The sequence below is a fragment of the Macrobrachium rosenbergii genome, chromosome 40, assembly GCF_040412425.1.
Source record: "Macrobrachium rosenbergii isolate ZJJX-2024 chromosome 40, ASM4041242v1, whole genome shotgun sequence".
In the NCBI taxonomy this organism is placed as follows: domain Eukaryota; kingdom Metazoa; phylum Arthropoda; class Malacostraca; order Decapoda; family Palaemonidae; genus Macrobrachium; species Macrobrachium rosenbergii.
In genome coordinates, this window is record NC_089780.1 from 27,892,492 (window position 1) to 27,907,065 (window position 14,574).

Here is a 14,574-nt window from a genome sequence, read left to right on the forward strand (position 1 = left end):
TTTACTTGTTTTGTTTCAGCGCCAGAATGGGAGCCCAAGGGCGACTCCGTGAGGGTCTTCGGAGCCATGTGGCTTCTAATGGCATTCATTTTGTCCAACTACTACTGCTCCAACCTGCGGGCCATCCTCATCACGCCCAAAGTAGTTTTACCTTTCAACGACTTCTGGGGACTGGCGAAGACGAACTTCATCGTGTGGGCTCCCAAAGGAAGTCGGTTCAACGAGGCATTGAATGTTTGTCACTTCTTTTTCTTAACTGTCAGCCCAATCTGAATTTCAAGTTGGCCTCCTGCTTATTTTATTTATATATATCTCTATCTCACATGAATCACTGACATTTCAGAGTAAATTATAATCAATTTCCTGTGAAGATCGGTCATGATCACAGTCTTTGTCATCCGGTCACAACAGGAACAGGAAAGGATCTATCGGTGAATTAGCTAAATTCAGTGTTTATTTTACATTATAATAATGCATCTAAAAAATTATCATTGCATTCATAATGAAATCAATTTTGTTCTTGATTCTCTCTTTAATATTTTATAGATGTTTTCTTTACCTTGTACATAATATGAATGTGTATGATATATATTTTTAACATCACTCTTACCAATTTGTTATTGTTATTTACCGACCAAAAAATGTACATTTTTTTTTAACCTAACGATCACTTATAACTTTTTTTTTTTTTAATCTGTTGCCATCACTCTCCATAATCTTACAAAGAATTCTACATTTCCTTGTTCCTGAAGAATGCTGAGGATGGATCGAAGCTGGCCGCCGTCAGGAAGAACATCCTCCTGACGAGGAACATTACGGAAGGACCCGAAGGGCTCTACGAAGGGAAATGGGGCGTGGTCGATGTGAGGGGAGCCGTCATCTATTACCTACACCACGACTACTCTCAAGTGAGTTGTTGGACGGAGGTTCCTCACCTAGACTTGTGTGTCCTCTTTTCGAGAATCATTGCCTACACTTTTAGACTCATGTACATCTCGTTTCGAGACACCTCGCCTAGACTTATAGACTTACGTGCATCTCTTTTCGAGAAGCTTTGCCTAGACTTTAGACTTATATGCATCTCTTGGCGAGAAGCTTCGCCTAGACTTAAAGATTTAAGTACATCTCCTTTCGAGCACTGCCTAGACTTATAGACTTATGTGCGTAAAATTTCGAGAATTTTCACCTAGACTTATGAGTCAAATTTCAACAAGCTTCGCCTAGACTTATAGATTTATGTGCGTCTCTTTTCGAGAATCATCGCCTAGAATTTTAGAATTATATGCATCGCATTGCCAGAAGCTTCGCCTAGCCTTCTAGACTTATGTGCATCTCTTTTTGAGAAGCTTCCCTAGACTTATACTTATGTGCGTCAAATTTCGAGAAGTTTCGCCTAGACTTACGTGGGTCTATTTTCCAGAAGCTTCGCCTAGACTTTTAGACTTATTGCGTCTCTTTTCGAGAATCATCGCCCAGACTTTTAGATTTATATGCATCTCTTTTCGAGAAGCTTTGCCTCGGCGTCAAATTTCGAGAATCTTCGCCTAGATTCATATATTTATGTGCGTCTCTTTTCCAGAAGCTTCGCCTAGACTTATAGACCGATGTACGACTCTTTTCGAGGATCTTCGCTTAGATTTATAGACTTATATGCGTCTCTCTTCTAAGTCTTCGCCTAGACTTATAGACTTATGGGCGTCAAATTTCGAGAAGCTTCGCCTAGCCGTATAGACTTAAGAAGGTCTCTTTTCGAGAAGCTTCGCTTAGGCTTACATATATGTTTCTCTCCTCGAGAATCTTCGCCTACACTTATAGACTTATGTGCGTTAAATCTTGAGAATTTTCACCTAGACTCTTTTCGAGAATCTTCGCTTAGACTTATAGACTTACGCGCGTTTCTCCTCGAGATCTTCGCCTAGAATTATAGACTTATATGCGTCTCTTCTCGGGAATCTTTATTAACTGTATTATAGGATTTTCTACCGTTTGCTGATGTTTCTGAGAGTTCGAAGTCTTCGATTCTTTCAACAAAGTGTTTATCCCGGTTAAGTAATACTAATAACTAATAGGATTTTTCTTAACAAATTTGATATTTAAACCGGTATGTTTTAGAACGATTTTAGCAAGCAGTTCTAATCTTTTCATTCTGAAGTTCTCTTCCTAAAGCAATACTTTCCTAATAACTGTTTCCCTGCCCATCTAGTACTTAAATTTGTTAAGAAAGTTCTTGAGGAAAAACTTACCCATTAATACCTAAATATAATGTACCTAAACTTACCATATATGCAAGCGTTTGTTTTATGCCATAAAATCAAAATTTTGCTGAACAGTTTGCTAGAATCGTTCGGAAACATATTGGTGCTTTAAATCTTGAATTAGTTCAGAAAAAACTAAGACATGTTTCCTTTCAATGATCTGCTCTGTACCTTGATGGTTTCCTCGTTATAACATCCGCCATATTGTGAGAAATGCATTTCTGGTTGAGACCCTGCTGGTTTCACCATTGTTATAACATCCACCGTATTGTGTGATAAATGCATTTCTGGTTGATACCCTGCTAGTTTCACTGTTGTTATAACATCCACCGTATTGAGAGAAATGCATTTCTGGTTGAGACACCGCTGGTTTCACCGTTGTTATAACATCCACCGTATTGTGTGAGAAATGCATTTCTGGTTGAGACCCCGCTGGTTTCACTGTTGTTAAAACATCCACCATATTGTGTGAGAAATGCATTTCTGGTTGAGACCCTGCTGGTTTCACCGTTGTTATAACATCCAATGTATTGTGAAATGCATTTCTGGTTGAGACCCCGCTGGTTTCACTGTTGTTATAACATCCACCGTACTGTGAGAAATGCATTTCTGGTTGAGACCACGTTGATTTCACCGTTGTTATAACATCCAACGTATTGTGAGAAATGCATTTCTGGTTGAGACCCTGCTGGTTTCACCGTTGTTATAACATCCAACGTGTTGTGACAAATGCATTTCCAGTTGAGACCCCGCTGGTTTCACCATTGTTATAACAGCCACCGTATTGTGAGAAATGCACGCCTGGTTTCGATCTTCTCGTTTCACTGTAGTTATAAACAACCACCGTAATTTTGCGAACTCGCCCCAGCCAACATGGTAGCTTCCTCAACTACTCACACCAATTTTTGCTATTCGTATCTATGGACGCTTGCGTAATTACCAGGCTGCAGAGCCACCTTCCGCATACTATGGAGATGAGAGCAAATTAAAACCGGGTCCCCTCTGCGTACCTCACTTTCCGGACATTGGCGGTCAACTGTTTGGTCAGTTACCCCCGCTATAGGAGTCGGGAGTGGTTACTGGGTGGTACCTCGTCTATTTGGCTCACCCTCTCTAGGATATTCGGCGTTGATCACTTGCCCCCCCAGCAAAACCCTTCCCCATATAACGTCGTTCGTTCGACCACGAGGGAAGACCATATTCCCTCTCAGTTGGCTGCATTGCATATGCTCGCGTTCTGGCATATTGTTTCGCTCTTCTTTTGTCTTTTATTTAGTAAAATACAGTTTGCTATATAATTGTGGATTTTTGTTACACAAAGTGTTTCTCACGAGATTGTGAATTTCTTATCAATATTATTATAAAATTATTATTATTGGAAAAGAAATCCACAGTGGTGTAAATAGATATTAGAAATGTATATTTATATTGACACCATTTAGGATTTCTTCACTGTTTTAGTGACTTCTGCTGTTATGAGATTTTTATGAATGATGATGATGATGATTATTATTATTATTATTATTATTATTATTATTATTAACCAAACAAAAACTTCTTTCAGTTTTCTTCTGAAGATGGAAAGAGAAACCCACAAGATTCTTGTGTATAACTTGTTTACTGGTAAATATTTACATATATTACTTTGATCTCGAGCACTTTCAGGTCCTAACTGTGACCCTTTTTCAAGAGATGAGGTAGTCAGGCTGGTTCAAGGCCCAGCAATCTTCTTGTTGTTTTAGATTTAGCTGGCCCAGCAATCTTCTGGAACTTCTTCTCCCTGTGTTGTCATTTATATGATGGCTGTCCTGGTTTCCATTCTCTTGAGAGTTGTTAATCTCCTCCTGTCGGTTTGATATCCTGATCTGATGGTCAGTGGTATTAATCCTTGTGGTATGTGAGTAGTCACCATCGGTCTGTTGGGCAGGAGACCTAACCTCCAGGTTAGAAGGGTCGATCTTAGCTTCTTTATAATATTAAAGATCGACTTATGGGATCTTCTGAGGTAAATCCTTTGTTTCCTTCTATCACTTTAATCTGTCTGATGAGTGCCCCTTCCACTACCCTCCTATGACTGATGTTATTGCTTTTGTATATAAGCCTACTGTTTTTAAAATCCATCCTATGGTCCTTTTCCCAACAATGCCTAGCTGTAGCACTCCCCTGTGAGTTGAGTTGTACTGCCCTCCTGTGTTCTTGGATTCTAGTCCTTATTCCCCTACCTGTTTCACCCACATATTTGTCTCCACAATTGTTGCAATTAATTATGTATACTCCCCTACATCATCTGCATTACTATCTTCTCCTTCCAATTTATTTTTACATACTTTGTTTTTACGGTGTTGTCAAAGGTATACTCAAATTTATATTTAATTTCTTTCATTTTGATGTAATTTGTTTCATTTTAGGCATATAAGGGAGGTAAACTATTTTCTTGTTTTCTGTATTCCATGTACTCTCTGCATTTTCCCTGTAAAATATCCTCCTAGCTTTGTTGAGTGCCCTTTTTCTGAACCATTTGGGTATGCTAATGTATCAAAGCTTCTATCAATGTAATTTATTTCTTTATCTATCTTACAAGGGTCACACGTTTTCATTGCCCTGAGAAATAAACTTGTTAGAACACCCATTTTTATATCATGACTGTGAAAAGAGAAGAAATGAATATACGAGTTTGTGTGTGTGGCCTTTCTAAATGTGCTGAATTCATATCCTATTTCTTTCCTTTCTATCAAGATGTCTTAAAAGGGCAGTTTATTATCGTTACTTTTTTCTAGAGTGAATTGGATATTGTTATCAAAACTATTGAGTTCGTCTAGAAAAGTTTCTATTTCACTTTCATCACCCTGCAGAATGGCAAAAATATCATCCACATATCTCCACCAACCTTTCAATTTCAAGTTAGGAACATTAATATTAGGAACTAGATTAGTCTCAAAATATTCCATATATATATTAGCAAGTATTAGTGATAATGAGGACCCCATAGCTACTCAATATTTCTGTTTGTATACTTGTCCCTCAAACGTAAAATAAGTATCACCAACACATAATTTGATCAACTCCAGGAAGACACTTATTTCTATGTTTGGATTAAAAATGCTTTCATTATGCTTAGTTTGTAAAAATTCTAAAACTTTATCTAAGGGGACATTGGTAAATAAAGCTACTACATCAAAACTAACCATATGTCCCTTTATATTCTTGTTCTTAACTTTCTCTATGAAATCTACTGAATTCAGTAGATTTCATTGAGAAAGATTAAAACAAAAATAATAAAGGACATATGGTTAGTTTTGATGTAGTAGCTTTCATTTACCAATGTCCCCTTAGATAAAGTTTTAGAATTTTTACAAACTAAGCATAATGAGAGCATTTTCAATCCAAACATAGAAATAAGTGTCTTCCTGGAGTTGATCAAATTATGTGTTAGTGATACTTATTTTACGTTTGAGGGACAAGTATACAAACAGAAATATGGAGTAGCTATGGGGTCCTCATTATCACCAATACTTGCTGATATATTTATGGAATATTTTGAGACTAATCTAGTTCCTAATATTAATGTCCCTAACTTGAAACTGAAAGGTTGGTGGAGATATGTGGATGATATTTTTGCCATTCTGCAGGGTGATGAAAGTGAAATAGAAACTTTTCTAGACGAACTCAATAGTTTTGATAACAATATCCAATTCACTCTAGAAAAAGTAACGATAATAAACTGCCCTTTTATTAGACATCTTGATAGAAAGGAAAGAAATAGATATGAATTCAGCACATATAGAAAGCCCACACACACAAACTCGTATATTCATTTCTTCTCTTTTCACAGTCATGATATAAAAATGGTGTTCTAACAGGTTTATTTCTCAGGGCAATGAAAACGTGTGACCCTTGTAAGATATATAAAGAAATAAATTACATTGATAAAAGCTTTGATACATTAGCATACCCAAATGGTTCAGAAAAAGGGCGCTCAACAAAGTTAGGAGGATTTTTTACAGGGAAAATGCAGAGAGTACATGAATACAGAAAACAAGAAAATAGTTTACCTCCTTATATGCCTAAATGAAACCATCAAAATGAAACTTAAAATTATTTGACAAACTGTAAAAAAACAAAGTATGTAAAAATAAATTGGAAGGAGAAGATAGTAATGCAGATGATGTAGGGGACCATACATAATTAATTGCAACAATTGTGAGACAAATATGTGGGTGAAACAGGTAGGGGAATAAGGACTAGAATCCAAGAACACAGGAGGGCAGTACAACTCAACTCACAGGGGAGTCTTATAGCTAGGCATTGTTGGGAAAAGGACCATAGGATGGATTTTAAAACAGCAGGCTTATATACAAAAGCAATAACATCAGTCATAGGAGGGTAGTGGAAGGGCACTCATCAGACAGATTAAAGTGATAGAAGGAAACAAAGGATTTACCTCAGAAGATCCCATAAGCCGATCTTTAATATTAAAAGAAGCTAAGATCGACCCTTCTGACCTGGAGGTTAGGTCTCCTGCCCAACAGACCGATGGTGACTACTCACATACCACAAGGATTAATACCACTGACCATCAGATCAGGATATCAAACCGACAGGAGGAGATTAACAACTCTCAAAAGAATGGAAACCAGGACAGCCATCATATAAATGACAACACAGGGAGAAGAAGTTCCAGAAGATTGCTGGCCTTGAACCAGCCAGACTACCTCATCTCTGAAAAAGGGTCACAGTTAGGACCTGAAAGTGCTCGAGATCAAAGTAATATATGTAAATATTTACCAGTAAACAAGTTATACACAAGAATCTTGTGGGTTTCTTCATTTTCCATTATTATTATTATTATTATTATTATTATTATTATTATTATTATTATTATTATTATTATTGGTAAAGAAACCCACAGTGGTGTACAGGCAAACAAATATTAGAAATATATATTTATATTGACACCATTTAGGATTTCTTCTTCAGTTTAGTGACGTCATGCTTTTATGAGATTTTTATGAATAATAATGATAATTAATGATAATAATTATTATTATTATTATTATTATTATTATTGTTGTTGTTAAAGAAATCCTAAATGGCGTCATTGTAAATAAATATTAGAAATATATATTGATATTTACACCATTTTGGATTTCCCCACCGTTTTAGTGACTCATGCTCTTTTGAGATTTTTATGAATTATTATTATTATCATTCAGAAGATGAACCCTATTCATATGGAACAAGCCCACAGGGGCCATTGACTTGAAACTCAAACCTCCAAAGAATATGGTGTTCATTAGGAAGAAGTCTGAGGATGTAAAGGGAAATACAGAAAGAGGAGATCTCACTTATGAAAAAAGAAAAAATAAATTAAATTAATGAACAGATAAAAATGTATGCAAGGAGAATTGGATCAGGGTAAGAAGTTGATGCGAAATACAGAAAGAAGAGATCCCACTTATTAAAAAAGAGAAAATAATTTAACAAATTAATAAAGATAGAAATGTAAATAAATTATTAAAATGCAAGGATAATTATGTTAGGGTGAGAAAAAAGCGAATAGCGTCTCATACTCGACCTGTCGTAAGCGAACTCGTATTTTCTTCGTGGTACCGATATCTGTGTATTCTCTAGACCTTGGGTAGACCAAAGGTAGAGGATACGGCTTGGGTCACTGGTGGGTTGACCTAGTATTCTTTAGACCTTGGGTAGACCCATGGTAGGCCAGACCCATCTCACAATGATTAATGGAGCAAAAACAATCGGTAGGTTATGGTTCAGAGACCTTGAGAATTTCGTACGTGGGAGGGTTACCGTTCATGCCATACATTGGACTGAGGCAAGGTCTATAGATTAAACTCTGACTGAGGCTGACCTGTTCTTCAAAGGACGATTCTGGAATCCGCCATCATCAGTTGACCTGTTCTTCAAAGAACGATTCTGGAATCCGCCATTATCAGTTGACCTGTTCATCAAAGGACGATTCTGGAATCCACCATCATCAGTTGACCTGTTCTTCAAAGGATGACTCTGGAATCTGCCATCATCAGTTGACCTGTTCTTCGAAGGACGATTCTGGAATCCGCCATCATCAGTTGACCTGTTCATCAAAGGACGATTCTGGAATCCACCACCATTAGTTGACCTGTTCTTCAAAGGACGATTCTGGAATCCGCCATCATCAGTTGACCTGTTCTTCGAAGGACGACTCAGGAATCCGCCATCATCAGTTGACCTGTTCGTCGAAGGACGATTCTGGAATCTGCCATCATCAGTTGACCTGTTCTTCAAAGGATGACTCTGGAATCCGCCATCATCAGTTGACCTGTTCTTCAAAGGACTACTCTGGAATCCACCATCATCACTTGACCTGTTCTTTGAAGGACGACTCTAGAATCCGCCATCATCAGTTGACCTGTTCTTCAAAGGATGATTCTGGAATCCGCCATCATCAGTTTACCTGTTCTTCGAAGGACAATTCCGGAATCCGACATCATCAGTTGACCTGTTCTTCAAAGGACGATTCCGGAATCCGACATCATCGGTTGACATGTTCTTTGAAGGACGATTCCGGAATCCGCCATCATCAGTTGACCTATTCTTCAAAGGACGATTCCGGAATCCGCCATCACTTGACCTGTTCTTCGAAGGATGATTCTGGAATCCGCCATCATCGGTTGACCCATTCTTCGAAGGACGATTCTGGAATCCGCCATCATCGGTTGCCCTGTCCTTTGTAGGACGATTCTGAAATCCACCATCTTCCTCATAAAAGGTGCATGAACCAATTTACAACTGACTACGGACAAGAGGAGGGTAAATATATATATATATATATATATATATATATATATATATATATATATATATATATGCATCATACCTGATTGGTAATTCCCTACCCGAGACTGGCAGTATAACTTGAATCAAGCTTTCAATTTCAAGGCGATGTATTTCACAATTCATGCTAATCAGGTAACATCATGAAATTTCTCTTTCCGGATATTACATAAAATTCAAAAACAGTTCAATGTTGTATTTTGACTGGCTCCATCTATTTATAGAACAAAAAACAAATAAAAATCCATTGACGAACTGCCGTGAAATCTTCCCCGAAGGTTAACCAGGCCAGGACTGGTATATACCAGTCCGCTAGGTGAAGTGACCTACATTTTCATGTTTTGTTTCTCGTGTTACATGACCAAGACTCCTTTCCCTTGTTGCTACCATTCTTAACGGTTATCTTTCCTTGGCACGATCCGATAACAGTTATTTTTATGTATTCGAACTTCGGTTGTGCTTAGAGTAATGTTTAAATGTATAGCTTCGTACCAAATGAGTTGGTTGATGGCATTGGCCTAGGTGTAGCCTAGGCTAACAAAATTCATTTTCTTGCTATTACCAGTCCGCGAGACATACTGTTTGATGAAAACATAATCTAGTTTTTTTTTTTTTTTACACATGAAAAGCACACTCTGTTTACGTTAAACAGAATAATGGAAGTTGCTTTCTACGGTCTGGTTGCGTCGCCATGAAATACTCCGGGAATTTCGTCGAGAAACCGTTATTGAAAAATTGCTTTTTGTTCAACACCTCTAAGGCTGACTTGATTATGTCTAAAACTGAAAAATTGATGGCATAGACAGTATCCTACAGGCCTACCTACTGCAAAGAATTCATAATGACTGACAAAATACAGTTATGTGTCTTATACATCACGTGGCATGTTTAAAAGACGAGATTAGTGGACACAACCAGTAAACCTACAGGCCTAGGCCTACATACTTTTGAGCATTTCTAATAACGAGCAAGATATTTGTTTGCTTTACGTTATGTGATATATATAAAATTAATGATGTTCTGATTGCAAAATTAAAATCATCATTCCAGTTATGTGCCACAGTAATATGTTGAAAAGGTAACATGTTAATACGCCAAGCACATCTACTGCTAAGAAGCCATTAATTGCCCAGCACAAAATTATGGATAAATAAAATTCAGTATACTTTGCTTACCGATGGAACGTTATTCCAGCTTCTCTTGAAGACTTCCTTTAACCATCTTTGTAACTGTAAGCTGCATAACGCACTATTATGAAGATAATGATCGAAAAAATTCACAGAACACACACAGCAACTATTCCACTCCCGCGGTTCCCGCTGCTTGAAGTTTGATTCGTTGAAGCCCCGAAAGCAGCGCCACCGGCCACCCTAGTGGCGGCGCACCAAACTACGTCGAACTACAACTCTTTCTCTTACTTCTAAATACTTTGAAACTCTTCAGCAGATTTTCACCTATCTATTGTTTTTAAATATAGATTCGAATTCGTTATTGTTGAAAGAACTTTTCTCAATTATAACAAACCGTCAACTGACCGTCACGGACTTCGTAACAGGTTTGCCTTCACGAGTGGCTGTTCCAGACTAGGTTAGACTCATTTGTTAGGAAGCAACTGCTTCATATTTTTCAAAGTGCCATACTTGCAAATCTGTTCCTACTTGGTTTCTTTTTTTTTTTGCAGAAAGGATATTGCCAATCCTATATCATCGACGACGGTGTCCTGCGGACAACTAGCCTATCTTTCGGATACCCAAAAGGATCAACCATGCGGGCGAAAGTGGACGTCATGTAAATCCAAAGCTTGCTTTTGTTATTACTTTTAAGACTATAATTTTGCAAGCTTGTTGGTGGTGTCCATTGCACAAAACAAGTAAACCAGTATGTTGTTCATCCATATTTTGTAAAGAGCATTCCTAAGAGTACACTTGAATGTGTTTAGCAGTACCAAGAAGTTTTGTTAAGAAATTACTAGCACCTCTATTTTGCTCAGTGTATATACACAACTCATAGTGCCAGGAAGTGACGAATACAATTTCAAATACTTTCATATAGCATTACTATATAATTATGCATAATGAGGAACTAAATTATGAACAAATTTATGCTCTATACCTCTGAAATTTTTCAAAAGCACTCCTATAAATATGTATATCTCTGCAACTCTATGAATTTGTATATGTGTGTGTGTGTGTAATCAGCGGATGTAATATATGTACAGTATTTATATATATATACCCAGTACTAAACAAGGTATGTGTTTTATATATATATATATATATATACGGCAAAACTGCAGATATATATATTTATGTTTAGTATATATATATATATATATATATATATATATATATATATATATATATATATATATATATATGTGTGTGTGTGTGTGTGTGTGTGTGTGTGTGTGTGTGTGTGTACTCAGAGGCCTCTTCATTTCATATTTGGAAATAATGATAAAATTAATAAGATAGCCTACCATGATTTCACTCTTTATGTTGAAAATTTACCCGCCAAGGTAGGCCTAGACTAGTGCATGAAAGCGTGCGTCCCACCGGCCTTTATTAAATGATAGGTCTAAAGAATTTATGGTAAAAATTCTTAGTTTCCTCCCATTATTCATGTTTAAAGAGAGAGAGAGAGAGAGAGAGAGAAATAAGATGGCATGAAGAAGGCAATTTAAAGTGGTGGAAAAGAAAAGACAGGTAGGGAGACAGCTGCAGGATAGTGACGACTGACGTGATTGTATACAGGCAAATATTTTCACATTGCTTGAAACTGATCGCTCTCTCTCTCTCTCTCTCTGTTCTCCCCGCAGTGTCAGCAGACTCCAAGAGTCTGGGATCATAGACTACAAGTTTCGCTGGCGCGTACGAAACGCCACCGAGTGCTTGAAACCGATCGGGTTTGGATTCTCCGAAGCTCAGCGCGCTATGGCATTACCCGATTTCTACGGAGTGTTTGCCATATACTTGGGAGGTATTTCGTCAACTTTATTTCTCGTTTGTTCATTTTCACTTTTTTTTTACTTGATTATTTCACTGTTTATTCTTTCAATTTAATTTTCTATTTTCTGCGTTAATTTGTTTGATCTGTTTGAGCAGTAGTTAATCCTAGAAAAATATAAATGCTGTTTCGAAACCAAGGGAATACTGATTAATGACTACTACTACTAATACTAATATAGTTCCATTGAGCATTCCTCCACAAGAGAACCCCCAAGCTAGACCACTGATGCGCCTCCACATTACCAGATTTACTGCAAGAAGTTACTGAAGAAGGCATGAATTATTTGTATATTTCCTATGGGTCGAAACGGGTTCCGCTTGCGTTAATATTTCCACAACGCTGGTCTTTCCTTCCTTACCCGTGAGCGTCACTATTTGAAGATTTCCTGCCCTTAGGCTTAGCTTTGGTAAACATATTAGAAATTAGATAATTAATTTTGCAGTGTTAGTACTTCAATTTCTTTTTCTTTCTTTTTTTTTTTTGCTATTTATAAAACAGGATTTTGTTCTCTACTTACGGAAATCACGTGTAAAATTTGCTCAATAGTGCACGCATGTTTTGACCCAATACAGTACAGGCGCGTAAAATCAATAAAAGAAAGAAATGATCTGTACTTGCATGTACTTCCTTCAGGACACAAAATTTCTATTATCATCAATGCGACCCTTAGGAAATAGCTTAGAATTAAAAGTAATTTTTCTCAGAATTGCTGCAGTATATTATTCTGTGAGGTACAATTTTAATAATAATAATAATAATAATAATAATAATAATAATAATAATAATAATAATTATTATTATTATTATTATTATTATTATTATTTTTATTATTATAGTTTCATTTTTCTGATACAACACAAAGAAAATCAATACAAAGATGGATCGTAAATTAGCATGTGACAATGAAAATCCATGTATATTTCTTAAGACTAAGAAGTAGTAACTGAACCTCATTTTCATTTGTTCAGGAACAGTACTGAGCATAATAGTCTTTGGTTGGGAACTGTGTGTTTCCGCGACGTGTGGCTCTAAGAAGAAGGTCCATTTGTCGTTCCACCGCTTCTTCCGAGGCCACGGTTTGCCAGAGGGACAGGAGGAACCATTAGAAACTGCTGACGTGGACAAGCTGAGCGCACACGATGAGCAGTAATATTCGATGTGAATCTAAGCATTCATCATTCGTTCAAGTAAAGGGGGAGCCGTGAGGATTTGTTTCCAAGATTACTATACTTATATGACCAGTTAACCTCATTCGTCATATACTCGATAAACTGCACTCTGCATTTCAGCTTTCCAACTAAGCCTCCCCTTATGGAATTAAGATTCAAGACAACTGCAGTATGTTCTCCTGCACCATAAATAATAAATGAATTCCAACATTAAATAAAGTGGAAACTGAAGAATTAACAGTCACTATAAGTAAACAGTTTTGAAAAATATTGACATCTCCAACTAGGACTTGTTTCAAGACGCTCTAATATGCAACTAAGATAATAAAACTAGATTAGATGCTGATTATCAAATGTCAAGAATGTTGTTCTGGCTGGATAGCAAAGGTGGCACAAATTTGTTGACCGTATAGAACTAGCAAATCCTCTGATGATCCCTTTCTTTAACTGTAAATGAGGAATTCGGTTGTCATTTGAACCAGTACGCTAATGTTGAAATATTACAAGAGTTATCTCTTTATGCACTCTATTCACCATCACCTTTGTGCTAAATCAAAATGTGTGACTATGGTATTTCATCAAAGGGAAATGAATACTTATACTTACTGTTCATCTCCCTTTGATGAAATACCATAGTCACACATTTTGATTTAGCACAAAGGTGATGATGAATAAGTACATAAAGAGATAACGCTTGTAATATTTCAATATTAATGTACTGATTCAAATGACAACCGAATTCTTCATTTACAGTTAAAGAAAGGGTTCATCAGAGGATTTGCTAGTTCTATACAGTCAACAGATTGGTGCCAGCTTTGCTATCAAGCCAGAACAACATCCTTGACATTTGATAATCATTATCTAATCTAGTTGTATTATCTTAGTTGCATATTAGAACGTCTTGAAACAATTCATAGCTGGTGATGTCAATATTTCTCAAAACTGTAGACAGTTCTCATTACTAGAGTGTGCTTTTTAGACAATATATAGTTGCTGATCATTTCCTTCTAAAAGAATTAACTTTCATTTTTGCTAGTGGTGATTCTGACTTCAGGTCGCTGTTACTAGTGCTTGTGATGTGTTGTCCATAATATTTCTTGGTGATTCTAATCTGTCTGTAACAAGCTGAGATGAATTATATTTACTCTGCATCCGATCTGGCTAGTTTTAATCCACCCTAAATTTTTCGATTACATGAATTCTTCATTGAAGTCAGTTTTTGAATGAGTGAGAAAGAGAGAGATATTTCATGTGCATGTGTTTGTGAGACAGACAGATATAGTCAGACAGATCCAAAAAATAAC

General features: G+C 36.7%; 1 protein-coding gene across 2 annotated transcripts in view; it reads right to left on the reverse strand.

The window, feature by feature from the left end:
• The window catches only part of LOC136826288 (uncharacterized), a 181,465-nt gene extending 170,793 nt beyond the window's left edge, over nt 1-10,672 (reverse strand). The window contains exon 1 of one of the 2 annotated variants that reach the window (XM_067083505.1): nt 10,268-10,672. The gene's annotated coding sequence lies outside the window, so the exon portion shown is untranslated. The remainder of the gene's footprint in view (nt 1-10,267) is intronic. The other variant, XM_067083506.1, reaches the window with a different exon arrangement.
• Between the last annotated feature and the right edge of the window lie 3,902 nt (nt 10,673-14,574).